The 26,087-nt window shown below is 44.6% G+C and overlaps 1 protein-coding gene across 1 annotated transcript in view; it reads right to left on the reverse strand.

The window, feature by feature from the left end:
* Nucleotides 1-14,912, reverse strand: part of LOC134850899 (structural maintenance of chromosomes protein 4-like) — a 208,051-nt gene extending 193,139 nt beyond the window's left edge. The window contains exon 1 of the mRNA XM_063866676.1: nt 14,902-14,912. The gene's annotated coding sequence lies outside the window, so the exon portion shown is untranslated. The remainder of the gene's footprint in view (nt 1-14,901) is intronic.
* Nucleotides 14,913-26,087: the final 11,175 nt, after the last annotated feature.

Genomic DNA, 26,087 nt, shown 5'->3' on the forward strand with positions numbered 1-26,087 from the left:
GATGACCAAATGGGGCAGATCTATTTGGGAGAAGAGGAACTCAAAGTCCGCAGGATAGGCCATGACGCCATGATGGAACAAGACGCAGTACACAATGGGTATGAAGCAGATGTGACTGCACATCTGCTCGACATCAACGGAACAAAACTCGGAGTCACAGGGCTTCTGGACACAGGAGCGGTAGTGAGTGTGATGCCGATAAAAACTTGGGAAAGAATGGGCTTCACGCGGGAAGATCTAATTCCGACGAATCTCCGATTGGCCGCCGCCAATCGAGGAGCTATCTACGTGGCCGGAAGAACACCAATAACGGTCCTCCACATGGGAGGACGGGATCTTTGGATGAGCTTCCTGGTGGTAGAGAATCTGGACGACGCCGACCAATTCATCTTGGGCAGAGATTTTGTCAGGAATTTTGACGTGATGATTGACTTGAACAACGGTCTGATACGGATTAGAAATCCGGACCGAAAGTATGTTAAGAGACCAGTTAATAGGATAATAACAGACGAAAACAAGGTACCAATTTTTTTGGATAGAAAAGTAAAATAACAACCAGGACAAGCTGTGGTGGCAATTTTTAGAATGAGAAATTTGAATTCTTTAAGTGATAGTAAACAGGTTTGCTTAGTACCGAATCCAAATAATCGGAGTTCGGTGATTTTAGGCCGGAGCTTCTCGGTAACGCGAAACGGACTGTGTGTCAGTGTGTTGTTGAACACACTGGACACCACGGTTTCAACCCAGCGTGGAAAGAAGCTTGGCTACGCTTTGCCGATGAGGACCGACTATGAGGAGACACAAAACTTGAAGAAATATAGCGTGAAAGACTGTCCCTATCTTGCAAATAAAGATAAAATTTTAAAGAGGATTAATGAATTAAAATCTATTCATAAATTGTTTTCAATGAAATCCGAAACGGACGACGGCTTATCAAGCTGCTCGAATTTTCCGGAACGCCCCTCGTCATATGAACTAAAATCTGACAAACCGGTTTTGCCAGAGATAGAACATTTAAAAGGGAAAATAGGTGAGGGAGATTTCGAAAAATTGCGGGACCTCCTAAATCGGAACGCAGATGTATTTTCAAAACATAAGGCGGATATCGGTTGCTGTAATTTCGTCGAACACGAAATCGAACTAGAAGAGGGCGCCGTTCCCCATAGGGAAGGCGCAAGGTGAATGACGCCACACAAATCGGAAACGTGCCGAGCGGAAATAGAAATGTTGCTTGAATACGACATGATAGAACCCTCGAAATCGCCATGGGCTTGCGGGGTAGTAATGGCGAAAAAGAAAGGGGGCAGCTTAGATTTTGTTGCGACTTTCGTTACTTGAACGCGCTAACGATAAAAGATGCGTACCCGATACAACGAATAGACGAGAGCCTATCTAAGCTTGGTGATGCCAAGTTCTTCACCACACTGGACTTAGGTTCTGCCTTCTGGCAGGTCCCTCTGCGGAAGAATGACAGAGAGAAAACCGGATTCGCGTGCGAATTGGGATTGTACCAGTGGAAGAGGATGCCCTTCGGCTTGTGCAATGCAACGGCCACTTTTCAAAGACTGATGGCTCAGGCTTTGACGAGAGTGACCAAGAAGTACGGGAATCTCGTGATGTGTTACGTGGATGACGTAGTCATAGCGACACCGACCCTGGAAGACCACATTGATAGGCTCGATGAGGTCTTTGGATGCATGAAAAGAGCTGGATTGAAGTGCAAACCATCGAAATGTGAAATCCTTAGGGATTCGATTAAGTACCTAGGAAGAATGGTGGATAGGCATGGTGTGAGGCCGGACCCGGAAGCAGTGGAAGCAGTGTTGACATGGAAGGCCCCCAGAACAGACACACAGCTCCTGAGCTACCTAGGGTTTGCCAATTACTACCGAGAATTCATAAAAGGATATGCGGACAAGGTGTATCCGATGCAGAAGCTGATGCGCAACAAGGGGAAAAAGTTCGAATGGAACGATGAGGCACAGGTTGCTTTCGAGAACATAAAGCGGGAACTGTGCGAAGCGCCAGTGCTGGGCATGCCTACAGAAAAGGGCATGTATGTCCTCGACACAGACGCATCGGTGATAGCCATCTCAGGAATCTTGCATCAAGAGCAAGAATGGAACGGAAGAACAGTTCTCCGTCCCATTGCATACGGCAGCAAGGTCTTGAGTGACACATAGATGAAATATGGCGCACCAAAAGCAGAAATGTTTGCAATAGTCACCTTCGTGGAAAAGTACCGTGCATACTTGGGGAGCGCTCCCTTCAAGTTACGCGTGGACAACAGAGCGTTATCCTGGTTGAAAACCTACTCGATGGATCAGAGTTATATTGGTAGATGGATAGTCAAATTGGATGGCTACCATATGAAAATCGAACATAGGATGCGTGATAAACACCAGAATGCTGACAGCCTCAGCAAGAAAATTGAGTTTTGTGAAAGATTGGAGCAGAAGTAGGCCAATCAGGCGGAAATAAAGGAGGGATTCTCGTTTCTGGACAAAGAAACTTATGAAGCGCTTCCCTTAACGAGATGGTTGGATAAGTCTGGACATCCAATTCCAGGGCACCCTGAGTTACCTGTAGAGAAAGCAGCCGAGATAAAGATCCTATCCAAGGAGGACCCAGTCCCCTTGGATCTGTTGCTGCGCTCGAACCTGGTCCAGCAAGAACTCTCTCGCATGAACATAAACAGCCTCTCATTATTGGATAAAACGGTGCAAGTCACACCGCAAGTGATGCGGATGCTGGGTGGATTGTTAGAAAGAGAAGTGACCAGAGATGACCCCGAGTGGACAGCAGCAGTGGCATCGCTAACAGTTAGTGAGAAGGTGAAGATCATGCCGTCCAGACGACAGCACGAAGAGAACGAGAGGGATTGTAGGACGATAGTTCAGCAACTAGTGTCCTCAATACCCCAAGAGATTTTAACCAGTACTTTTTACGGACAGAAAGAACAGGGGAGCAGCAAGCGAAAGAAAACCGTCATCTTCGTGGACCAGGATGAGGAAGGTAAGAAGGTAGAACAAAATCTGCTGCAAGACTATTTGTCCGGGGAGACGAATGATGAAAAGAACCAGCGATCACCATATCAACACCTGGGACAAGAAAATTTGTCCGGGGAGTCTGAGATAGACGAGAAAGTTCCTGATGAGAAACAGGACCTAGAGAACAGAGTTTTGTCCGGGGAGTTCAGATGGATGCGAAGAAGGCACAGACATGATCTGGAGGAATGTGCAGTATCCAGCACAACCTCTTCGACGGATGATGATTTCCGAAACTCAGGAATGGACACTTATTCAGACAGGAACTCGAGTTCAGGATCAGAACTGTCAGAACTAGCAATATACACGCTACTAGTGGAAACTCGGGCAAGGGACCTGGACAGAGAGGTGTACCAGGATCCTGACAGTGATCGCTACCTAATACCAAGCGAAAGAGTCTTTGACAACGCAGCGGATGACTTGGAGACGATAGCGGTATCGAAACGTTCGATGAGCCTGTTGCCGCAGAAAGAGGTAGTCAGGACTGATCTTCAGCCGTTTAAATAAGAAACACAGCTGTTGGCGAAGATTTGGTGCGTTAAGATGGAAGAAGACAAACACCAGCCCAACGAGCTGAATAGTCAGATGAGGGTCATGAAGACGTACTTAAAGGCGAGATACCGACTCTCGGATCTTCTAAGGGCGCAGAGAAATGATCGCATGACAAGCAACCTGAAAAGGTGGATCGAGAATGGTTCGCCGGATAAAGGGGACCTCGAGGAAGATAGTTATCGCATCCTGAGACGTTACTTCATGCAGAAGGAAGGGAGGTTATATTTGAACAAGGACGGGATTGTGGCTCGTAAGAGAAGAGAAGAATACAGAGTCCTATACAAGTATAACGCGATAGTGTTACCGCAACTCTATCAGACAGAACTATTATTCAGGTCACATGATCAGATGGGCCATCAGGGGATCGACATAATATATCAGAGGATCCTGAAGCGCTTTGAGTGGCCTGGGATGAAAAAGGCATGCGAGAAATGGTTAACAGCATGTCTGTCAGGCCAACAGGTCAAGGATCCAAGGAAGTTGCGATTTCCTTTACAATCGATCGAGTCGTCTGAGTTCAACGAGGTGGTGCAGATAGATCACCAAAAGATATGCATGACAGACAATGGTTATAATCAGGTGCTGGTTATGATTGATCATTTTACGAAGTATGCAGAGGCCGTGCCCTGCATAACTGCCTCGGCGGAAGAGACATGCGACCACCTGATCAACACGTGGATAGCGAGACATGGTTGTCCGATGACGTTTCAATCGGATAATGGAACAGCTTTCGTAGGAGAGCTTACGAAAGAGCTTATGAGACGCTCACAAGTTGCTCAAGCTCACTCCACGACATACCATCCACAGACAAATGGCTTAGTGGAAAGGCAGAATCGAACGTAAGTGTCGATGCTGAGGGTATATTGTTCCAGGTACATGACCGATTGGGACAGATACCTTCCACAGGTGATGGGAGCTTATAACAGCACGCAACACTCCACCACCTGAGTCAGTCCACACATGATGCTAACTGGACACGAAAAGTCATTACCATTAACCTTCTTCTACCCAGAGTATGAGGGAAAGAAAACGTCCCCACAGGTCTACGTGAGGGATGTGATCAGACGCCAACAGGAGTTGAACGATTTGTGTAGACGAAATACTCAGCAGGCACAGGCAAGGCAGAGGAAAAGATTCGACAAGAAAGCAGCTGATGCAAAGGCTTACTCGGTGGGAGACTACGTATGGGTATTTCAGAACGTTATACCACCGAAAGGGACAAAAAAGCTCCTAAAAAAGTGGAGGGGACCCTTCATGATTACAGAGGTGCACCAGGAGGGACGCTTTTATAGACTGAGTACTGGCCGAGCCGCCCACTACGAGAACATAAAGCCACACAATCCATCGACAGAAGACTGGTGTATACCTGCAGACATGGAAGAAGGGGATTATCTAATGATGGATCCTGCTTGTGAGGTCAATGAAAAAGGCACCAGGGAGAAGAACGATGGAAACGAAGTCGTAGATGAAGGTACGGATACACCGCTGGACCTGGATCCAAACGAACAGATCGAAGCGGACGATGAAACCTTACCCTACGCAGAGGAAGATTGGCAGGATCCCGAAGATAGAGGTTCCCAAGAACTTGGAACCGGATCTTCCGTTCACGATACAGACTCGTCAGAAGGACGGGAAGAGACCAGGAAAGAAATACAATCCTTACGGTGACGACTTCGTAGTGGATAGGATAGATCTGAAGAAGATAGTGGAGGAAGTAGTGGGTCTAGAGGAAATAACTGTGTCACAAGACATTGACATAGTCGATGATCACGACGATGAGTGGGTTGACGACTGGTCAAAACCCGAGGTAGAATTCGACGACGAGCAACAGCAGTCATACGAACAAGACTTGACGAACCTGCGTGTCTTAGAGTTGCTGAATGAAACGACCTCGGATCCTGAGGAGACCAGCGTCACGATTCAAGACGTGGATCGTGAAAGCATGAAATACATCAAGACCGAACGAGATGATCCTTCCTGGGCTGCCCAGGAAGGAGGACTACTCATTCCAGCTTCTAACCTCGACTTGATACCCGGTATGCGATCGACGGGGACGTCGATGGATATTTTTGTCCGGGGAGTGGGGGTAGGACTTACCCACACTGAAAACTTGATGATAAAAAAATTGAGAATAGCGAGAGAAACAGGAGACTTAGAAGCAGAGACAGGCGAGGAACCTAAGAAACGTGACATAGGCAGGGTAGTTGAGTCATATTTTAACTTACCAAATGAATATTCAAGTAACATAATACTAACAGACAGTGATTTCATACTCACAAACAGAACATGTGCGATAGCAATCACAGCAGACATGAGTTTTAGGACAGCGTTAGCGGCAGATTTTAAGAAAGAATACAAAAACGTGGAATTCCTTTGGAAGCAAAGACCAGGGATAGGGGGCGTAGCAGCCTTACCTCCGGCGTCGTCGCAGATACCGGGAAAATACTTATACTTCTTGGTGACGAGGGCGACGGAGAAGCCGCACGTGGACCCAGAGAACCTAGTCTTGTCCTTGACGAGGCTGAGGGACTTCCTTGTGGAAATGGACGTGAAGGAGCTCTCGCTTCCAGTGTACGATCCAAACAGAGGAAGACTGCATCCTCGGGAATTGTACGCGCTTGTACACGTGATATTCTCTGATACGAACATACAAGTATATCTACATAAGAAATATTACTTAAGTATAGGCTGAGTGATGTGCGAGAGAGCGTTAGGCCAAAGACTAAGTTGTATGAAAGATGTGTTATGTTATGTTATGTTATGTTATGTTATGTTAGGTTATTATGTGTTAGGTTATTAAGATCATGGGTAAGTAGGGGTTAGTGACCATGAACAACTGAATGACGATCTTAGGAATAGATCCAAAGTTTGGACTGTCCAATCTTAGGTCGAATTCCAAAATTTTAGAGACCAATTGATTTTAATAAACTTTTAGGATAAATATCTTTTTATCTGAACTGTTTTTAAGCAAATTTTAATGATATATGTTAAGGTGAAACTGACAAGTGTGATATTTGTGACTTCTTTTCTAGATCCTGATTGATCATTTAATTACTCACTTGAGTCAAAATCTTGGAATAAAAACCGAATCAAACTTGAAAGAATAGAATGGATAACTTCAACTTGGATGAATTGATGGACCTGGCAGAGGCATATGTAGGACCGATGATAGATGCGATCTATCGTCGGCTGATCGATCGAGACTTCGCTCTGGAGGACCCAGAGGTAGTCATGTTGCTGACCGCCCTGATCAACATCTTGGGGCACGACAACCGTGGGGACCGCCCCACGGAAGTCCTGTTGATGGCAGCATATGGAGAAAGAGGAGTACTAGACCGCCCGAACATGAGAGTGATGAGGTGGAGAAACGGGGCTCTCTCAGGGAGTGACTTGGCGAATGAGCCTGGATTGGGCAGTTCTAGGACCTACCAACCAGGTGAGATGCCTATGCCCTCCAAGCCCAAACCTGGGTTGACGAGAATGCAGCGGGAGATGAACAGCGAGGCGACCTCGTCAGGTTCACCACTGAGAGCAGCTGTGCCATCAAAAAGGGCGAAAGTAGCACAGAAAGTTCAGACGAAACAAACCATGCAAGATCTGGATGAGATGAACGACGAACTGAAAAGTACGAAGAAGGAGCTGGACGAGATGACCAAAAGTATGCTCCAGATGGAGGAAGATCGGGACATGTGGGAAAAATTGTTTGAAGATTGCAACAAAAAGCAAGGTCAAGAGATTGAGCGCTTGAGGCAGGACTATAAAGAGCGATCGGAGCAGATGGCGTTGACAACGGCCGTGGAGAAAGTGATACCTGCAAGGGATATTCCTCGTGGGCAGTCCCCGATGGAGCTCTTGACGCCTCGAGAAATGAGTCAAACAACGGAGACACGACTCCCAGTAGAGACAAATCGAGTAACGATCCCGGATCCTAGTGACACCTTGGGTGACCCCGTCGTGGAACAGACAGTGAGGAAGCTGATAGAGACAGCTTTGACTGGTCGCTAACAAGAATGCGCCAGGTTCCGGGGTGACTGCACCCTAAGGAACGATTGACGACACGGGTGCGACTCTCCCAGACCGTGATCAGACAGGGGATAAGTGACGTGACACCACTCATGGGGAGCTCGAGAATCCCAGAGAGGAAAGTACGGAAGATGCCAGCGAAGAAAGTGTCTCGCATAATAGACGTGCAAAAGAATAACCAATTGAAATATAATTTCACGGGAGTTCCGGAGACAGATCCGAGGGCCTGCTTCAACCGAGCTACTTGGAGTCCGGATGTAAACCTGCAGCAACCACCACTCGGGACATCTCATCTGATACTGGGAGACAGCTTGGTCAGAGTGCTGTCGAATTTGAGGACCTCGTGGGTCACCACGGTGATGGCCTTTGGAGGCGCGACGATAGCCCAATTATATCGGATGGTGGAACTGATGAATCCAGGGAGGATTCCCAATGTGATGATTTTAGTTGGGACGAATGACATTTCCAGAGGTTCAGATGAGCAGGAAGCACTATGGGAGTCAATGATGGTGTGTTTGTTTACGACCCTCTGGCAGTACTGACCGTTTGCACTGTGCCAATGAATACGAGAAGCCTGACAGCATCAGGAAGAAGGAAACACGAGGGATTCGTCAGGTGGAATAACACCTTGAGGAACCTCGCAAGTCGAAACGCCGGAAGAATGATCCTCATGGACATCGAACATGAGTTGAGAGCTATGGATCAGGCCAGACTGACCACGGACGGCATTCACTTCGACAGTATCGAAGGACAAGCTTGGTTGAATCGAGCGTTCCAAGAGCGGTTGGACGAGCTGGAGGCAGAACTCTTTGACACAGGAGTGCTGAAGGAAGAAGGAACAGTGAGTGACGCGGTGATTACTACCTTTGTGCCTCCCAGCTTGGAAACACGTTTGGGTACGGTCCCGGCCGTCACGAACTACAAGCAACAAAGCTCCAGCGAACCAGGTCAACGGACCGACGTACAGGATTGATTGGGAGAGGCACCGATGAGGAGAACCATCCATCCTAGGAGAAGAATAGGACCTGTCAAACCAATCGAAGAGACAGCCGGCACGTCTAGATCAGACACTAGATCGGAGACGACAAGTAACAGTCGAGAGGAGAGACGTCCGAGCAGAGGCTCGTTGATGTGGTCAAGACCCATACCGTCTCCCTGGCATATATACAAAGACGAGCTAATGAAGCTGAATCTTCAGAGAGTAAGCTTCATCGAAGATGCGAGGAGGATGCTGAATGGAGCGACGCTATCCGTCAGCAGATTGTACTCGATAACCGGCGTAGACTGGTTGATAGCCGCTAGCATAAATTTCAGCTCCACGACGGCCTTGAGATTTGCTGACTTGGAGGGACTGCCCTCTAACAACACGATGGGACCAGTGAATGCGAGACCATTGCAAGATGTGAGGCTGAAACATGAGGAGGGGGAATCGTGAAGAGAGACCAGGAAGATTCCTGACGACGAGAGCGCCGATTGGACAACACGTGAAGATATTCAGGCAGCTAACGACACCCCCTGGTCATGTGAAGGAAAGAGTATACCCAAAACTAGTGAACCAAGATGGTGATGCCCAAAGATATGGCAGATTGACAGCGATAAAGAAAGATGAGACCATCTTCGCCGCCTATGACAAAGCAGAGATGAGGAAGGCCAAGATTATGGTAGTAGCGAATTCAGAGTTCGTGTACACCTCCAAGTCTTTGTTTTGGCCGGACGTCATAATGTTGGCAGCGGTCGACTTGGACTTACTGCAGTCGATATCTTTGGCTATAGGGGTGCAAAGGCAGACGGACATGAACCCAATTACGATTGTGTTTGCTGGCATCAATGACCATCTACACAGTAGAGGTTTTCTGAGCACACTCAGAGATCCTACAACAGCAGAAAACGCTGTATGGCCAGCGATAAAAGATATCCTTGAGTCGATGGGTGAAGTGGTGGACGCGACGAAGGAGGGGTCATTCAATAAAGTGACACTGAGAGTAGTATTCGCGTTGTCTCCGGGATATGCACATCTCCAGGATGGACTGAAATTTGTGTATGCGATTGTGGCCTTACTTTCGGAAGGGAAATATGATGTGATCATATCAGCCCCGAATCGCATGATAGAGATGGATAACCTAAGGCCCCTAAAGGCTGAACTGCCTGCAGTGTGGTCAGATATCTCAAACGCGATGAGAGGATTCAAGGACCATGCGCTACACATGTTAGTGTTGGACGAGGTGCTGGGGTTGGAACTGTCCAATTTCAGTCGACAACTCAAACTTAAACCGGGAACAGACGACGACCATCGAGTGATCGCGGCAATGTCCAACGACTTATGGTACCGAGCAATGGAAGTGGCAGGTGAAGACACAAGAAGGAAAATTTCACTAGAGACGAGAGCTCACTTGGAGGCAATGGTTCTGAGAACCAAGCCGGAAGCCAACCAGTGGCTACACCTGAACCCTAGAGTAGCGGCATTGGGTGCAGGTGCTTTTGAGCAAGGCCCCGTGATGATCACAAAGATACATACCTACTTGTTGAAGGAGGTGAACCTGGCGGAAAATGCTGGAGAAAAGACCGCTGAATTTGTGAACAGAATGTGTCAGATTACTCTGGAAACCTTCTGGACCCGGAAAGTGAAGGGACAGGAGGGCTTTGAAAGGACAGACAGCATGCTGGAAGGGTTGGGAGCCGGATGGACCGCGTCCTTCTTGCCAAAAGTTTACCCGAAAGTCTCGCACTACTTGATAAAAGAATTCCTCCAAGCAGTAGTGGAAGTATCGATAGTGGAACTAATAGCCTTGTTCGTGACATTCGGAGCAGAAAGTTTTGTGAAAGGACCGGCGATACTGCTAACCGATGGAATCCAGAACATGCGGCTAGACGGGCATTGATTGCAATTACCCACGGAAACTTGGGAGGACTGATGAAACTGGCACGTTGTCCAGAGCAGATGAGAGAGAGAGTGAGGAACTTGGATATGAAGAAATCCACGGACTCGTGGAACAAGATAAGAGACCTGAGACACACTCTTATCCAGTATCTCTTACAACAAAATCGCTTTGGAACGGGAGAAGACGAGACGATTGAAAGAGAGGAAGATGTTAGACGACATGTTGGAGGCATGCCGCTGTTAACCGATCTGAGCTTGGCTATGAGAACCGATCCCTTGGCGTTGATCAGAGGAGTCACGGAGTTCGTGACAGTGATCTATGGACCAGCAGTCACGTTTGCGTTCCCTGACGTTAAGGTGGAAGCATATAGGAGGTCGGTGCTGCACCTGAACCTCATATCGGCAGTGGACGGTAGTACACTGAACCGGTGTGAGCCGCACACATTGCGGGAGCTCATGAGTGAATATCTGTTATTTGCGAAAAAATCGGAGCCAGAGATGACAGTCATCAATTTTGACGATCACTTCTGCGATCGCATGGGAGAAGTAGAAAGACGACACATCGAAGTGTTTCCAAAGCTTTGGAATCTGAGACCCTATGATAGAACGAATGGTGAAATAACCAGAGTGCCTCGTCTCACTGCAGCATATCGCAAAGTGAGAGAAGAGACGAAGGACTGGGGCGATTACAAGAAGCTGCCGGAGGCAATCCCTGAATTCCTTCTGATAAGAAGGATGTTGCTCGGAGCAGTCTCCGTGGTACAGACTCCTAGAGTGGGAGCTTTCGAAGCCAATGAAAGGAGGGTAAGGAATTTCGTGGGAACGATGGATCCATACTTTGTAGGGAGAAATGCCGCCGTGTTACAGTACACACGATTTGCATACACAGATCAAGCGACAAGAAGGCGAATAAGCAACGCCGCGACTCCCAAGCCTGGAAGATTTGATGAGGAATGGAAGGGATTAGGCTTAGCTCCGATGAGGATGAGAGGCAGGACCGAATTGCCTGAAGCCTCATTAATCCTGACCAGTGTGAAAAAGGAGATGAAAGTGGGAGGAATATTGCAGACGAGAAATTTCCTAGCACCCTTCGGCTGCGAAGAAATCAAAGTGGTCTTGGAAGAAGAGGTGACTGCACCTTCAGTACCAAAATCCGACAAAAGAGTGGAGTTTGGGTTGGGATTCTCAGATGAATTACTGAGAACGAGCTTGATGGCAGTGTGGGAATTGATGAGGCCATCATGGTGTCCTAGTCCCAACGCTGACTCAATATTACGGGCGACACAAGACGTACAGAGGGAACTGAACGCAGACTGTAACCTGCGTGACCTCAACATCATATATAATGTGATGATAACGGCCTCTAAGAGCAACGGAGAAGATAAAGTGGAGTTGCCTGGCTGGGGACCAGAAGACTGGGTCAAACCTGGTAGCTGTCTGGCGGAAGTCTGTGGACTGGAGGGTCACGTTTGTGGAGGTCTGGACTGTGTGAAGACCCTGGAAAAACAACACAAGCAATTGACAGTAATGTTTGGAAACGTAGTGATGAAAGCAAGAACAGAAACGGAACTGATAGCAGATTGCCATGGAGGAACCGATGTGAATCTAGTGACTGCACTAGGATTCTACAGCATGTTTGGTTCTTTAGAGTCACTATTGAATCTAGAACAGAAACATGAGATGGTCACAGCCATCAGTGTAGAAGTATTCCCAGGAGTTCTGCAGACTGAGCAGAAAAACATAGGAAAATGGAGGGAAGCAATCGAGACGGAAATGAACATTAGACACAGTGAGACTTATTGTAGACCATCAGGAGCACGATATTTGGTGGGTTCGACATTGGCTCCAATGTGCAAGAGCAGATACCCTGTGCATTTCGTAGCTGTGGACGTGAAGAGTACAAGAACGATTGTGGATCAAGCCTTCTCAGTGCCGAAGTGTGTGAGACTGGCGAGAATGTCCGAGAAGTCATACGAGTTGCTATGTAAGATGTTCTCAGCGGTTCCAGAGATAACCAAAGAAGAATTGGAGTCAATATTAGGAAAGAAGTTCATGGGATACGTGAGCGGGAACTTCAGTGACTTCGAGAGACAGAAACAGAGAGGATCAACTGTCACAGATTACAATGCAGTAGATGAGAATGATGAAGTCCACCGAGTGATGATGGAAGTAGAACCATTGCTGGAAGCTTCGGGAAAACGTAATTGGAGGAGCATCATGTTGACGCATGACGAGTTTCCTTGCCACTGCTTGCTGCAGACCTGGTGGTATCCCAAGCGTAGTAATTTGATGTTGATCTGGGACTCTGGAGAGCTGCTCTCCATGGGTTTACCAGATTCATCACAGCCCGTAACAATAGTGATAGTGGGAGTTATGATGGCAATACGATGGCTGGAAGCTCATGTGAGAGAAAATAACAGACAGGAGGCACCGACAAGAGAACAGTTGCGGAAGTTAGATTGTCTAAAAGATTTAGATCTTTTTGAGACAATGTGCAAAATTCTAAACATTCCGATGGAAGTGAAGAAGATATGGGCAAGAAAACGATTGATGCCATGGTTCAGAGCTAACATGACTGCATGGTTGTACGAGTATGCAAAAAAGCATATGTCGAAGCACGGCAGGGTGTACAGTGAATATCAGCTGGACATTGGAGCAGGAGCTTTCAAGGGAACTCTCGTGACTCATCGGAATGCAGTGACCATCGCTGTGAAAAGAATTTCCAGGACGAGTGAACGTAGTGGAAAGGAGAAGGCAGAGATGTTAAAGGAAGATTTGTAGAGAAACGTGACGTTGTGTCTCCACAACAGCTTTTGCAGGAACAGAGAATCTAACGTGGATCCCCTACCTTGCTGCAAACAGAGGGTAGAAGAGCAGAAGTGTTGGAGGACGGCTTCCAGCAGCGTCAGGATAGCTAACGACGTGTTACAAGATACGGAGACTGAGAGTGCAGAGTCAGTATCACAGGAAGAAGAAATGGAGCATGGAAAAGAGACGAAAATTAGAAAAATTTAGAAGTTTTAGAACTTCTAAACGACGGAAAAAGAAGAAAACAAAGGAGTAATGAAGAAAAAGTTAAAACTCAGAATTGTTTTATGTGTGTGAAAAAAACTCAAGTGAGAAACCAAGCAACCAAGTTGTAATTGAAAACTGAAACATTTAGTTGAGTTTTGAAATTGTTGCATTTATAAATTTGCATTTTGATTTTAGTCGAGTGGCTTTAGAGACACTCACTTACTATTTATTTAGAAAGGCTCAAGTGAAGGAGTATATTTAAATATTCCAGCCTGCATGACTGTTTTTAATCAGCTAGGAGAACTGATCACTTCGTGGTGACATGGAAGGCTTGAGTAATCTCTCGAAGAGGGAGATTGTTTCATTGTTCTTGCTAACCACAGAGTTTCTTAGTTTTAGTATTCAGGACAATAACAAGCAAGATTTCCGAAGGGAAAAGCATAGTAGGAAAATTTTAGCTTGTTGGTTGGCAGGACTGTCCTGCAAGCCAGCACCTTTTAAATCTAAGAGAAAAAGTTTTAATCAGGACATTGACATTGAAAGTCAGAAAATATGTTTTATTTTAAGTCATATCCTCAAGGTGCAGATTAATGAAAGAATTTGAAGGCTATAGTGATGTAGTATGATGCCATTTGTGTTCTGTAGTGAGTCGATGTGACGTGGATAAAGGTAATTTCGTGCATTTTGTAAATTCTGTTCGATGACACTGTATCTATTTTACGAACATTGCGTGATTCAATGAGGACATTGACCGGACTGTCCGGGGAGCATGTGAATTCGACCAGAATGGCCGAAATTCAATCTCTGCAGAATTCGAATTTTTAGCAGCGAGCCTTCCGGATCGGTGATTATTAAGAATTAAGAACGTTATTTGAATGTTAAAGGATTCGGGAATTGCTAATTTTTAAATTTTCGAAATGATTACGTAACATTTCTGAGAAACGTCAGAAACGGCCATTTTAGCAAAAAGAACTAAGAAAAACAGAACAACATTAGTTGCGCGGACGATAAGTACAAAAAGTGATCCAAAAAAACAACAGCAGATTGCAGGAATAGCAGAGAAGGTTCCGAGTTGCAACTATTGTGTCGCTACAATAGTTGCAAGGCCGTTGCGGAAAACGGTGAAGGGTGGAGGACAGCCTTCCGGATTAAGAAGAAATCAAGATTAACGAGCTTGATTCAGTGGATTCAAGAATCCGGAAGGGTTTCGGAACTGAGACTTTTATTCTTTTATATAGACTTTTAGCGTCTTGTCATGTCCTGATTTGAATTTAATTAACAACTAGATTCATTTTGATAAGGATGAGAAGCTAGGAGTTGGGGGAAAGGGTTGATCCATCTTCGATGGAGATGATGATTTTTATCTACTGAACAAAAACAATAGTAATTTAATAAGTAGTAGCCCTGTTTTTAGGAGTGACCTCGTGGTCTGGGGATACTGAGACCCAGCCATGAGCTGACTATTTATGCATGTAATTAAGTTAATTTGAGTGTTTTGACCAAAGCCGAAAGCAGTAACGTTTTTGTCGACCCGATGTTAGAAAGACCACCGAACGTACTGGCTTGGTAGAGACGATGAAAAGCATGTAAAACTCTGTTTAGACGTTGGCCAGTCGTCTTAGGACTTAGTTTTATTTTCCGTCGATATGTATCTTCCGGGCGAATGTTACACAGTATAAGTTTTGCTTGTTCCAAAAATCCATTTTGTTGCTAACTTTTGAACTCGTTCGAGTTGTTCCATTTTCGATCTGCTAGGAGTCCATGCTTGGGATGCGTATGTTACTATGGGTACTACATACCCAGTATATGCGTTAAGCCTGGTGTTCACACTGCTTTTCATAGTCAGACTTCGTTTAATCTGGAAGAGAGCACTAATTGCTTTGGATGTCCGACGAGAGCAATTTTCGTTCCATGTGAGCTTGTTGGACACAATCAGTCCTAGGTCACGCTGTGAGTTTACTGAGGAAAGATTTTTGTTCAGGAGACTAGCTTTTAAATCACCTTTGATGCCGAGGAGCGTTGATTTTTTGATGTTGGGTTGCATTTTGTTTTCATGTAGCCATTTCTCTATTTTCAGAGTTGCAGTGTCAAGGGAAGTTTGATTTAGTAGAATGACCTTAAAGTCATCTGCGTACCCAAAACTGTCTGTGTCATTCATGGTTTCAGGTAGATCGTTTATGAAAAGTAAGAACAGCAGCGGTCCCAGAATTGAACCTTGCGGAACTCCACTGGTGACTTCTTTTAGGGTTGAGCTATAGTCTTCAATCATAACGCATTGCTTTCTGTTGTTGAGGTATGAATATATCAGTGACAGCAATTTCCCGCCAATTCCAAAAATTTTGATCTTCGTAAGCAGAATATCATGAGGTACAGTGTCGAATGCCTTGGCAAAATCCAAGTATAGAACTGCAAGTTCTTGTACATCCTGTTGATCATTCAATTCGTATATTCGGTCAAGAAATAGAAGAAGTTGAATTCTGACAGATCTACGCTTTCGAAATTCATGTTGACTTTTATGTAATCTGTATTTCAGTTTAGTATAGAGTTTGTCAAATATTATTTTTTCAAGCAATTTTGAGCAGCAGCAGAGTAGGCTGATTGGTCTACAGCAACTGACATCGGTTTTACTTCCTTCCTTGAAAACTGGGGTTACTTCACTAATTTTCCATATTTCAGGAAAAATTCCTTTGTTAAGGCAGGTTTGAAATATAAGGGTAAGTGATTTGCTTAGAGTTTTGTGACATGATTTCAAAATGAGATTGCCAATGTTGTCGTGTCCCATTGATTTATTCACATTAAGTTGCCTCATTATTTCGCTAACTTGACTTTGGTCAACAATAAATCTATTCAGCTCACTTTTTGGAAAGAGGATACCGGTTTGATGTTCTTTTGTGCCAAACACGCTGACGAAATAGTCATTGAATAATTCACATTTTTCTCTTTCATTTGATGATTCAGTGTTTCCGTCTTTGACCGTCGAAGGAATTGTTGGGGTCTTGCGTATGCATTTAAGGTATTTTTGAATTTTGCTGAAAGTTCTTCCTTTTAGGAAGGTTTTTTCATATTCCGCTAGGTCATCTTCGGAAAACCTTTGAATATCTTTTTCAATTTTTTTGATCTTTAATAGTCTTTCGAGACCTTGTTTTGGTTTTCTTTTCCTTGTTTGAATTTTTTCGATGAGGTGGGAGGTGGCTGGCGTGATCCAGGGTTGTAACCTTGATCGATGCTCAGTTATTCTAGGTACAAACTTTTCGATTTTTTCCCACAGCCATTCGTACCATTGTCGGATAATTTCGTTCACGTTACTGTAGCAGTACGGGATAAACGGTTCAGTTTCTTTTGAAGAATTTAAGCTGTCCCAGTCTGCTCGTTTGAAAGCATATCGATGATTTGTTATTTTTGAAAGGTTCATGCAGCTAAAGGCGGCAATTGTGGTGTAGAGTGGTTTGTGGTCAGAGAACTGACTAGTTAGTTTATCTCGAATATTCCTGTCGATTTGACATTGTGAAATTAATTCTGGATTGTCGCAAAGCAGCACGTCTAGTTGAGTTGGTGCATGTTGTGAAAGATTTAGTTCAACTAATTTGTCCAGTAGTTGACTCTCGTCTATGTCAGATGAGGAGAGTGCTTCCCAGTGTGTTTGTGAGAAGTTGATGTCACCGGTGAGTATTAAGTCACAGAGGTCATTTTTGTTGGCTAGTTTGAGATTTGCCATTTCATTCATCAAAGTTAAGAAACTTTCAGTGGACCATTGGTAGATGCTAGGAGTGGGTGCATTATAAACACAGCTTAAGATAATTGATCTTTTATTGGAATGTATTTCTATGATGAGATAATCAGACTTGAGACTCTCAATGGAATGTAAGTCATGTGAGATTTCATTTTTGATGGCAATGAGTACACCACCGTGCTTTGTTTTTTGGTTATCTGATGTTTGTCGGTCATTGCGATATACTTGATAGTTCTCTAGGAAGAGCGAGGCAGTTGTTACGTCTTTTGTGAGCCAGGTTTCACAGAGACAGATAATATCGTATTCTGAGTTTACTATTGCGTATGACAATTTCATTCTCCTGTTTATATCCAGGATACTTCTGGTGTTGAACGTCAACATTTTCATCGGTCTTAGTCATCCGGTAATGGCAACATCACCAGCTTGGTCTGCATTGTTATCGGTTTCCTGGGAAGTTTTTCTTTCTTCATAAACAATCCATTTTTTGTTTTCTTTCAATTCTAGTTTAAGATTTCTGATTTTTATCTTGCTCGGGTGGTGATTTTTTACTATCAGTTCCCTCCTTTTCTTGAGACAATTTTTTTTCCTTTTCGGCATCCGCCTTGGATAACTCGTGACTGATGAAGACCCGAAGTTCCGAGAAGTCTTTTAGTTTGGAAGTCGATTTTAGGATCAAATTTTTTTATGCTTCTCTCGGTGTTGAACAGCAGGGTACGAAGCCCCTTATCGGGATTGAATTTTCCAATCCGAGTTGCCTTGGATAATTTTCGGTCGTCAATTTGGAGGAATGCAAGTATTCTGTCGAACTGTATAACATGAGAACTTAGGTCCCATTTTGTGTTTTCTGTTACAGCTGTTGAAGTTTTCTCGCATTTTGATTAATGTTCGCTTGTAGGTTTTAAGGGTGTTTTCTGGAGATGATGTGATATACTTATAGAACAAATACTAGATCGAAGTAGTAATAGAGATAGAGATAGAGTCTAAGACCTGGACAACAAAGTCCAGTTCTTAGTCAGGGGATATAAGACCGGGACAACAAAGTCCAGTTCTTAAATTGGGGAGAAAAGACCGGGACAATGAAGTCCAGTTCTTAAGAGGTCAGCTAGTCCGTATTTTCGCAATTGGTCAGCTAGTTGGATGAGTTCCTGATCGTCACTGTTCTTCGGGTGAAGGGCGTGATATAGAGAACTTGCACCAATAATGTGGATCATTGAAATATGAGGCAACCCCGGCTACCTCGTAGAAACATATGACCTATTTAATAAGTTTATAAGTTTATTAATGATTCAATTACATACTAATTGATTGTTTGCATTCAGTAAATATGGGTTTAATACTTTGTCATTGACATATAATGGCATTGATATTTAAGTCTAATTCGCACCATTTATGGTAATTAATAATGAGTAACTAACATAGGCGTGAAGCACTATGTGACACTTACACACCTGTTGATTGTTCCTTGGCGGCTAATAACCAAGGGAGAACCTGAGTTAGCAAGCACCGGGTGTAATATAGCACTGCATTAATTAGATTCGTAAATTGCATAGAGGTGCAATTGATTTGTACTTTTCAATATAAATGCTATAGTTATAGGTCATTGATTTACACAAATTATTATTAATCTCTGAACTAAATGTAAGTACATTCAACATGTTGAACACAGTTATAGTAGGAATCAGATATACGCAAATGCATGCCCCTAACTGTTCAGAATATATACATGGTGAAAAGGATTTAGGTTTAAACAAGACAATTTAAGTCTCTGATGAGAGATGAGACAATCCGATTTCAAAGTTATTTTGGCCACGTAGTCAGTCTTATGGGTGATTTATGAATGTGAGTTCAATGAATGCCAGTAACTGGTCAAATTTGGCTTAAGCTCTCCTCTCTTCCTTTTTCGTTAAAGCTCGTTTCGTTCAAGACAACCTGTGATTCTTGTGTTCTGCTGATGTTCCCCATTGAGGAGCAGGCTGAGGTTAGTCTTGATCGGTTGGTTGGCGTTTGATAGGCATTCAGTTCTGCTTGTGTTAGTACCATGTATTTCTCACTAAGCTTGGACCCCCCCTTTTGGAAGGCCTTCCTGTCAGATGCTGCTACTGAGAGCACCGGTCGAAGTGCGATGGTTCCATCCTGCCCTTTCAGAAACTTCGGAGTCAATCTTCTGAATATGGCAACCCGGTGGTAGAGGTATATGGCTAACGCGTCTAAAAGCAGGTTTCCAATGAAAACTGTCAGTGTGAACGTCAGAGAGATTTTTAGTGGCACATACTGTTCCATTTTATCCACTAGGGTGGGTTTCAGCAATCTCATGTGATGGGCGATCGGCTTTGCGATGTCATTTAGCTGGTCTGTTTTTGTCAGGTGAGGGCTGCCTATCAGTTTCGCTTTTACTTCCCGTTGTAACTTAACTCCGGCATCCGTTTTTGATTCATAATACGGGAGTTCTGTTAAGTCTGGCAATTCTGAAAGAAGATGCGACAAGGAGTCCGGCAAGTTCACGGTAATCCGGTTTGCTGGAATTTTGTCACAGCTAGCGAGATCCTGCCTAATTTTTGTCACAGCTAGCGAGATCCCACAGTCTAATGTTATCAGACAAATATTACAGCCTGCATGATCTTCCCGTTTGGGGGTGTTCAGCTCTTCAAGGCTGTACTCTCGTATGGAAAATGACGCACTGGCTGATGTGATGAGCCAAATCCCGTAGCCCAAATTCGTAGCTTTCTCCGGCGTAGGGAGAAGTAGCTTTTCCGTTTCGCACACTTGCAATGCCGTCATGATTGAGCGGAAATATAGTGTGGCTAGGCATGACGACTGGCCAAGATGTGTCTCCATTGTTTGATGGCAGATCCGGTATGTTGAGCTTCCCAAACAATTGGCGTACTGTTCTTCTGTCAGAACTGTTGTTTCCAAAGAGTCCTCTGATATTGCTAGATATGATCCTTCAGTAACCCATATGATGGCTTCGGTTGGGTCACCTTGTGGCATAGGTATCACATGGGCCCGGTAGATCTGGAAGGCCGTTTGACTCGATGCGTACGGTATTGCCAAGTTGAGCAGAAGTCCTTCCTCAATTGTTGTGACATCGCGAAGCAGTTTCGCGTCATAATATGAGTGGATATCGCTTGGCGGTATCGCAAGTTTCAATCTGTGGTTCTCCTCCTTTTGGCTTTTGTATACTGCGTCTATGATCGCCTAAAAGGATTCTCGCGGTACCAGAGACATCGGTAGTCGTTGGTCCAGCAGAGTTGGTATCGAGTTTAAGACATTTGTCTTAAAGGCATAAAGTGCGGCTTTATAGCTTGTTATATCTGCGTAGACAACGTTTAGTAGTGATGCTGCTGTGTCGAAGTTGAAATTTATCTGTTGGTTCGAGAACAATGTTTGTGTGCAGTCCCGCAAGATATGGAAATTGCCTTGAATTGTTGCAAATTGTTCTTCGAGTATTTTCCAATTTCGGTTTTGATTTTCGATGGTTTGTTGTTGAATTGCTCGGATTTCAGACAACTCATTCGAAATCGCAAAGAACTTTTCCTTGCGCGATGTTTCGATTTCTGACACATAGTCCGTAAGTGCCATTGAGTATTGTTCCAAGCTCTCAATGTTTTTGGCATTTGCTTGAGCCTGGTCCTGGCACGATCCGAAAATTCCCATAAGTCCACATCCTCCAGAATTTCCCATCATTATACCAGAGCCAAACAGACCAATTCCGGCAATGGCCGCTGCCGCAATTAGTGGAGCTGCCCTGCGGGTACGTGTTGAGTCTAGTGGGTTTTTGTTGAGGAAGCGGGAAGTGTCAGTTCTAATGGCTTGGGCTTCTTGCTTTGCTGCTGCAGCCTTATCCTCGATCATGTCCAGGAGCCAGTCAAGGTTGAATGGGTCTGTAGTTGAATTGAAGTTCGTGGAAAAATGCAGAGGGCACTCTATAGAGGGTGTTCGCCATTTCTCCGAAAGTTTGTTGAGGTAATTCCTCATTGCTGTCTTCATCGTGAAATTGTACTTTGGGAAAGGAATTAGGAACTGGACATTTACAAACTTTTCTGCCAGTATGATATTACTTTCTTTGTGGAAGATTATCCCAGATGAAAGAACATCGTCGTAGGATGCCAAAGTACGGCCTATTTGTAGGACGAGAAGCAATAGTAGCATTGTCCCTTCGTGGTCTAGAGTAATGTTCCTGGTTAAAAAATGTGGCTTCGTGTCGTTGGGTGGGCTTTGTGGTATTTATTTCCTACGGTATAAACAGGATGTTTGTTGTTTAGCCAAGTTTGGTGATTTTGATATTTCGGTGGCATTTACTTCCAATCATTGAGTTCGTATTCAGGTTGTGTTGGTTTATTTAACACAAATAAGCTTAGTCACTTGTTCCATTCGGGTCACTCTGTATCATTCTCATTGTTGTAAGTCAGCTCAAATAAATTTTATGGGTATGATACGGACTCAGCAAATGTTCATCAAGAGATCGACAAATTGTTGACTTTTGCCAATTTTATCTTGTCACTGCACTTAATTTGGCTCACGCTCAAGTTGCATTCCGTATTGCAGTCAATTTTAATTGAATCACTGACTATTAATTTAATCCCAGAATGTTCATCCGAGTAATTGACATTCCATATGTACCCGTTCTAAAGTAGCGAATGTCCCCAGTGAGTCAACTGTTTGTGGTGGCGAGTCTGGCTGATACGGCGGGTCACTGTAGCGTCCACAATGTTGCCCTTCGGACCGACAAATTTGGTTGGATTTTGGTACCACCTCGGGGGATCATCTGTCAGGGATTACTGCTGCCCAAGCTGAGGGCCTATGTTTCAGTGTTGGACGGCCCCGTGGTCATGGTGCAGCTGACGGAGGCAATTTCGGTGATTGAGATCTCCTTCACCGCAAAAGATGCTGACGTCAGGCTGTGGTGTCCCGGGGAGGAGCATGAAAAGTCCCTTTGTGGGAACAAAGACGAGAGTATTTAAACTCAAAACTTTAAACTTCCTGTAGTTTGTATTATCGTTGTTGTATATATTTCTCGTTTTCAATTTATTCTTCATATTGTCTCGCAAGTTTTCTTGAAGCAGTTGAGCTGCTGTCTATAAAAAGGCCATAAGCAAGTGCCAGAAGCAACTCTCACTTTTTCGAATGTAAAAGGCCATAAGCAAGTGCCATAAGCAACTCTCACTTTTTCGAATGTAAAAGGCCATAAGCAAGTGCCAGAAGCAACCGAGGTAAGCCCGTGGCCTTTCCCCCGCGGGTGGACTCAACTACCTAATAGGGGTTAATATATGCCCAATTTTTTGTTTCGTTTTCCTGGAGGCCATGGTGCTTCAAACGTTGCTGTACATGCTGCCCGCTTATAATAAGATAACAATATCAATTTCTGTGTTTTAGCTTTTCCATTTCTGTTTTTCCTTGAGTTAGTATTGCAGGTAACGAGAAGAGTTGTGTTAATTTAGAATGGATGTACAAGTGTATATAAATTTTTTCAGTTGAAAATGTGTTTTGAAGTGCCTTTTGGCCGATTTACTGTTGTTTGCTGCCGCAATGGCAGTTATGTCGAGTTCGCGGGCCGGCGTAGCTGGGCCGAATTGTCGTCGGCGTGCCCTCCAATTGTGGAAGAGTCAGCGGAAGAGGACTCGTGGTTCTGTGCGTGTCTGTGGGGGGCTTTGTTGCTGTGTGGACTCTTTTGCTGTCTGCGGCTAATTGGAGCCTGCATTCTTTACGCAAGGAAGTAGATGGCTAAACTTGTTTACAGATTTTTGCGTTAGGAACTCTAGACTGGCCTTCACTGTTGTTTTAGCTTTCTAATTTTGATGTTTTAACTTAATTCAGACTCATACTTTTTCGCAGTGTTTTCATAAGATCAGTGATGAGTGCTCATGCGGTTTTTTTTTTGTTTTAGATTTTCGGAGTTTGAGTAAAGTAAGTTAATTAGTTTTTCGCAATGTTAGGAACTAAGTCTGCCTTTTTTTTGTCGTAATGCAGTAAAATGTATTCACATGGGGTTTCTTCCTGCTCAGATGGACTTGTTGGTTTTCAGGTTTGAAATGAAGCGTACTTCATTTCCTGTTCCTGAAGATACCTCCGTTTCATCAAAGCGGAAGACTCGATCTGATCGTTCAGTGGACTTGTTGAACCGTAGTGACCTTCAAGCATTACGTGAATGTTCGAAGGGGATCCCGAAAGTGGCAGTGATGGGTTCGTTTGCTGGCCTTGACCGCGAGCAACCTGCACTCCTCCAGAATTTCACCGCCGTTGAGTATAAGGACAAAGACAGACGAGTAAGTTAAATTTCTCTCGCGGGGTTGTTTTGTTTTTTGGTTTTCCGAACTGCCTGTACGATCCCCCTGTTGATTTATTTTAGCGTCTTGTGTCGCGGCTTGCGTTGGTGGATCGGATGAAGAAGAGTTTTGTTGTGCATGATTCGCGTCCAGGACCTTCCGGTGGCAAGATGCTCTTGGACGTAATTCCCGAGAACGTGGCCAGTGATCCCCATTTCCTAAACTGTAGTATACCCGCTGAGTCGCAGTTGTCGCGTCAGGCGTATGAATACCTCATGGTAACCGAGGGAGAGTATTTCTCGAGGTTTCACTGTGACTTGCTGAGACACTGGATAGTCTAATCACACTACACGGTGCAGGTGAGAAGGTCTGGTTTTTCATCAAGCCTGGACCTCTCGGAAGAATGATGGAAGATACTTATGTAACGGTCGACTCGATGATGGCATGTTTGAGAGAGCAAGGTTCACAATTGACGTGCTGTGTCCAGAAGGTTGGCGACACAATTTACTTGCCCTATGCGTGGATCCATTGTGTTTTGACGATTGGGAATGTCGGTGGATGTTCATCTCTTCTGTCACTGGGGCTGCGGGTTCCGCGAGAGAAGTACGAGCATATGTGGGGAATAATAGCCCCGAGATTGCCTGCTCGTGAGCGCAGGAGCAACGCGCTGATAAAAGTTGCAAAGTTTAAAGACTTCGAGAGACTGAAGCTTCGAAACATTTAGAATTTCAGCCGTTGCTTCATTTTCGCTGTTTATATCTTAAAATTTAAGCATTTATTTCAAATTTTTAAAAATTTCCGCCTCCGCCGGGCTTCTGGAGCCTCCGCATTGGTGATCTTGGGATCATTGGTAGTGAAATTTTCACAATCCATTCAGAAGTTTGATGGGGGACGTGAGAATTTTTTATTCCCCATCTTAATACATGGCCGGAGAGGGTGATTTTTGAAATCTCGGCTTTTAAACATTTCCTCCTCCGCCGGGCTTCTGAAGCCTCCTCATTGGTGGTCTTGGGATCATTGGTAGTAAAATTTTCAAAATCCATTCAGAAGTTTGATGGGGGACGTGAGAATTTTTTATTCCCCATCTTAATACATGGCCGGAGAGGGTGATTTTTGAGATCTCGGCTTTTAAACATTTCCTCCTCCGCCGGGCTTCTGAAGCCTCCTCATTGGTGGTCCTGGGATCATTGGTAGTGAAATTTTCAAAATCAATTCAGAAGTTTGATGGGGGACGTGAAATTTTTTTATTCCCCATCTTAATACATGGCCGGAGAGGGTGATTTTTGAGATCTCGGATTTTAAACATTTCCTCCTCCGCCGAGCTTCTGGAGCCTCCTTATTGGTGGTCCTGGGATCATTGGTAGTAAAATTTTCAAAATCCATTCAGAAGTTTGATGGGGACGTGAGAATTTTATATTCCCCATCTTAATACATGGCCGGAGAGGGTGATTTTTGAGATCTCGGCTTTTAAGCATTTCCTCCTCCGCCGGGCTTCTTACACGTTTCCACTAGTCTTCCAACGATCTTGAGGGGTAGATTGGTGGTGTTTAGACATATATGAAGACTTTGATGTCACTTTTTAGGAAAACGTCGAAAATTATGTTAAAAACTGAATAATCTTGCAGTTTATCCAGTCCACATCCTATCTTGGGAAGTGCAATTTGTTTTATCTCTTGCTCGATTAGCTGATTCTTCATGCAGCGTAGGCTGCGTGTCATGTCATAGTAAGACGGTTTTTTTGAAATATTGCGATTTTGTCACTAAGTTGAAGATTGATTTGTTCTGAGAAGGAATAAGGAATGTGTATTGAAACTGAGGCTCCGACTTGTGGTGTTTCAATCGACCTCAACGTAGGCTGTAGTGCTGGGTAGGCATCGCGAATTTGCTGTGCTATTCCTTTGCTCATCTGGAAGTCACTCGAGACACAATGAGCGATGGAGCCGGGGAAATGCATGAGGTCTCCTGTGCCAAATATGATATTTGGTTCTTGAATAGAATTCATCGAGTTTTTGCTGCTGCCAGCTCCATCGTTTGACCTCGTTGCCTGTTTTGCTCGTTTAAGGCTGCTTTTTATGATGCTCATCTTTTGTTCTTTTGGAGGCAATGATTCATTTGCATCAGCTGCTTTTTGCCGTATTGTTTCCTGGTTTTCTTTCCGTTTAGACCTTGGGCTAAAGGAAACCGGAGCGACTTCGTGTCCATCTACTGTTCGCAGACCATATTTGCGAGGGTGCATCTCCCGAGGTGGTATCGGGTGGTATCGTACGTCGTTGCTGAATCGAGTTTGTCCATAAATCCTGTCACGTGCTATGGCTGCTAATTTGCGTCTCGTTCTTGTACGTGTTGTTCCTCGGCAGTTTCGCCGCGTCCTTGTGCAATTGCACCTGTTTCTGCCGCTCCTGCTCCGTCCATGTGATCTTCTCCGAGGGGTGCGTCTTGTTGCTCAAGCCCTGGTGGATTGATTGGATCCAGTTCGGTGTCAGGTGGAAATGGCGGTCGTGGTGTCACTATTGGCTCTGGTGGCTCACGTGGTGGTGGTGCTGGTGGCGGTGGTGGAGGATGCACTACTATTGGCGGTA

Source organism: Symsagittifera roscoffensis, chromosome 7 (assembly GCF_963678635.1).
Source record: "Symsagittifera roscoffensis chromosome 7, txSymRosc1.1, whole genome shotgun sequence".
NCBI classification, from domain to species: domain Eukaryota; kingdom Metazoa; phylum Xenacoelomorpha; order Acoela; family Convolutidae; genus Symsagittifera; species Symsagittifera roscoffensis.